Here is a 4299-nt window from a genome sequence, read left to right as displayed (position 1 = left end):
AGAGCCAAGTTAGTGTGTAATGACCTTTTGTCTTAAAGCTGACCAAAATCTATCCAAATCTATCCCCTCACAGTACAGGCATTATCTTATGTGGTGACCCCAAACAAGAACAGAAGTGTAATAGCTTTAAGAAGTTCCCATTAGTCAAATTAAACCACAACACATCTTTGGGCCATGCTAGGATCCACCATGATTTAAGTTTACGTGGGGTTTTTAATGTACATAGAGCATCCTGGCAAGCTCTAGATATTTAAAATAGATGCCAGAATTACAGGATTAATCAACTTTAAAGCTGATGAACAAAAAATAAATATCCTGAGAGATCAGTGAGGTCTACTCAAGCTCTGCACTGCCCATGGAGTTATCACTTCTCTCTCATGATTTAGGGAGTGCAGGCAGTAAGATCATGAAGCACTGGTCAGTATCTTTTCATGTGAGGGGGAAGCAAGGCAGGCACCAAGGTGCATCCCATTTTGGTCCTGAGGTAGGACCAGAAACATGCCACAGAACAAACAGGAGTGGTCCATAATTGGTAACATTAGTACTGAAATTAGGAACTATGCTTTAGATCCTCAACACAGTATATTTTTCTTCTTTGATTTTATTACTGGGTTGCTACCTTACTCTCATAATCAATAACTGCTCAAGTCACTCTGTGTATAAAAACAATTTATAAAAACAAAATATCTTGATGTACAATTTTCTCAGAAGGAAGCCCCCAGATAGAAATGAGACTTGTTCCAAATTTGATCAGGCACTTTTAATCTACTGCATCTTTGGATTCCTGCCATGCCTCCGGTGTCAATACACCATGCTGAGGTAATTTTCCTGATGAGCAGAATGAAACACATTCACCTCTGTAGGGGCCTGAACATGGAGCCAAATAACAACAGGCAAATGGATGGGAATATCTGGGTGACCTTGGCCAACACATGTACCATACACTGAGAAGGCAGCATTTAATTTAAGAGTTAACAGTTGCTTTGATTTAAGGAGATAATGCAGTTTGCTGAGGTTCTCTGACATATGAATGGGATGAAAGATTTATCCAACTTCATGGATGATGGGGATGTGAGTGACACATTTGTTCTCTTCTTCCCTGGGAAAATACACAACAATCAAATCAACCATAGCTTTATCCAGATCATTAATTTCTTACTCACTGTTTACTTATCTGTATGTTGTGAAATGGCTCTGCTTCAAGAGGCATTTTGCCCTTAGGACAGGCTTCATAACAGACCCTCTCTATAAAGCTGATAAAGCATAGCATCACCCAAGAGCACGCAGAAAAATCTGAACATCATGCAGGGCTGCCAGGCTTTCTGGCCTCATACCCCAACATGTGAGGAGTGAGGAAAGGAGGACCTAGTCTTCTTGCCTTAAAACACGCAGGCTGAGAGTGACCATTTCTCTTTCCTTTTCCTGGAGACCAGAGTAGAAGACTGAGCAGGTGTTAATACTGTTGATGTTATCACCCAGCCATTGTAGGTACCCTTGGTTTTATCTTCATTCCAGACTTGGACTGTCTTTACTGGCAGTAACACCACCTGCATGGGACAAGATGTTTGTACCAACCAGGAGAAATCACTGAACTTAGGTTTTTTTTTTTTTAAAAAAAATTACCATCACTTATTTGCCAGAGACTGATCAAGCAACAGATTACATCAACTTCTGTTGGATAATATTTCCAGTTATTGAATTTGTTAGAATACAATCATTTACTTTTTTTGCCCAAGTCATAAGCTCAGTGATGCTGATGTAAATTAAAAGAGAACCAATGGTGTTCATTGGTGCTAATGTAAGTTAGAGGAGCTGAGGATAGAGACAATGAGATGCATCCTAGTAGATTTGACATCAAAAGACAGAATTCAGTGATTGTTTATAAACAGCTCATTAAAAAAATATGAATGGCTGACAAGTGAAGTTTAATATTGTGATTTCTATAATGCTTGGTTGGTTTCAAAAGCAATTGCACTACTTGAGAAATTTTACTTTATGATGCAAGGTCATTTCAGTGGGCTTTTATATTCCAGCTTTTCTTTTAGATTTAAGATCAAGTTAAATGGAAATGCAACAGGAAATCTGGTGTATTTTATTAGATTTTGTTGTTGCTTTTTTTATTAAAAAAGTTTATTCTGCATGTTTACAAACACATCAAGAGTTTGCTCCTGGAATCAGACCTTGTTTGAGAAATATCAGCTTGTAGAGATGACTTTCATAATACTTGGCCTAACCCTAATAACAGTAATTACATGCTATGGCACATGTTTGTTCTTTGTTTCGCATGATAGTAAGAATGGAAAAGGGCTGTACAGAGGCAAAGAAAAGAAAATGCCTGGAGACTTTTAAGGTGAGGCTGCATCAGGCCCTGGGAAACCTGATGTAGCTGTGGTGTCCCTGTTCATTGCAAGGGAGATGGCTTTCAGAGGTCCTTTACAACTTTAATGAGTCTATGAGTTTATGATTCTTTTAGTGACGAAGGGGTTTTAAGTCTCGATATACAGAGAGATTACTGTATTCTGAATATAAAACAGATCTGTGCAGCTTCTTGACAATTTGGTGCCAAAGTTATATTTTAGTACTGCACAGAGTGGTCAGGAAGCAAACAAATTGTATAGTAATGCACAATGAAGAAAGGCATTCAGGAATTAGACAAGTTTTCCAATAGGAAGGTTCAACCCCCAAATACCAGCAGGGCAACCTTTGTGTAACAAATCTAAGTTTAAAATCTTTTTTAAAATCTGATAACTTAAATTGTTATAAATCCAAAAGCTTAAATAACGACAGGCAAGAATCACACATATTTACCAGTATAATTCAGTGTCTGATGTCTCAAATCCTTCTCTGTTAGTGGTGTTAACAGCTTCTGAGGATTTCCTTCAGGTGAAATGTTCGTCTTACCACCTGTTACAAATGGAAAGATTAACATGGTGGAAGGGTGATACAGGAATGTAACAGCAAAGGGACCAGCATAGATAGGATGACATTTCACAGGAAAAGTAAAGGTGCTCACCCATCTCCAAAAGCCTAGGCTCACAGAAATGACTCCACAAAGATGATCTCTAACCAGAGATCCTTCCCCAGTGGCAGTCAGCCCTTAAATGAGGTCTAAGAGAGATGGAACCAGGCTCCAACCCTTCTGGTCATGCAGCTGAATTGCCTTCACCTGTGCTCCCAGGGCTGTCCTAGTCCTTTCCCCAGGTGCTCAATCAGTAGTTCAGGCTGACTCAACAGTTCCCATATACCACCTCTGCAGAGATCAATACACTGGTCACAACTGCTGGAGTCTCCGGGAAAGTACCTGGATGGTTTGGGGGGTTCTACAAATGGGAAAATGAGATATGGTCCTAGTTACTAATTTTTTGCTGGCCAGAGAATAAGCCTGGCATATAAGAGATGAAAAAATGAGGAACACACTGGGAGGATAGTACCGCATGGATTATTTATTTATTTATTTATTTATTTATTTATTTTGCCATTTTAAGAAGTTCCACAAACAAGTCACCTAGATGTAAGGCCAGTTGGGCAAGTAGGTTCAGATTGTAATTCAGATCAAGCAGGTCAACACATGTATGCGTTGGAGTCTGAGGTGTGTAAACAGATAGCACAGTGGTGGGCATGTTACAGCGAAGGAGCGGATTAGGAGGATCCACACATGAGTAGCAGCTGCACACACAGAGTTTCCCAGACCTCTCCTAAGCTTTTCTGGGGCTGAATCAACCAGTCATGCACATATATCGTATTATGCATGGTGTTGGTCTGTCCTTTTATTTATACTGACTCCATATTACCTGCTATGAATTCTGAGTTTGAAATGATTAATCATCTCACTGCCTTCTGCAATGTCTTTTCCATGTTGCAAGACAGATGTAAATTCAGTTAGCATGAATATGCATAGAAATGTAACAAACTCCTAATAAACAGTGGATGCCTAATGACATCCTCCCAGTTTGGTTTTTATTTTCTGAAATGCCACTCTGAAATGCACAGCACTAAGTTTACACAAGGAGTTCTTCCACATGTATATATACAGGAAAACTACTTCTCAGTCATTCCTATTTCTCCTAAACTCTTCAGAAACACTTCTACTTCTGAGAATCCCCAGCTAGTATATTCCCCATAAAGATTCCTTACAATTTCAGGGATATGTCAGGGTTTGAAATGAAGATACCTACCTGTATTTACCCAACTGCATCAGCAAAACATTTCTTTTGCTGTTCTGCAGCTGCAGCAAATGCTTCATGACAGACTAATGGTGACTCCCAGTTGTGCACAATGCACTGGGTGTGCAGCTGGAGC

The 4299-nt window shown here is 39.5% G+C and overlaps 1 long non-coding RNA gene across 1 annotated transcript; it reads right to left on the bottom strand.

Annotated features, from left to right (window-relative positions):
- Nucleotides 1–377: 377 nt before the first annotated feature.
- On the bottom strand, nucleotides 378–3940 carry LOC104911224. Its single transcript, XR_793746.3, has 3 exons — nucleotides 3014–3940; nucleotides 2809–2904; nucleotides 378–1547 (listed from the first exon to the last, which is right to left on the bottom strand). It is a non-coding gene; the product is annotated as an uncharacterized LOC104911224 (long non-coding RNA).
- Between the last annotated feature and the right edge of the window lie 359 nt (nucleotides 3941–4299).

The sequence above is a fragment of the Meleagris gallopavo genome, chromosome 5 (assembly GCF_000146605.3).
Source record: "Meleagris gallopavo isolate NT-WF06-2002-E0010 breed Aviagen turkey brand Nicholas breeding stock chromosome 5, Turkey_5.1, whole genome shotgun sequence".
NCBI lineage: Eukaryota > Metazoa > Chordata > Aves > Galliformes > Phasianidae > Meleagris > Meleagris gallopavo.
The sequence above is the reverse complement of the archived record's forward strand: the minus strand, read 5'-3'. Positions and strand labels throughout refer to the sequence as shown.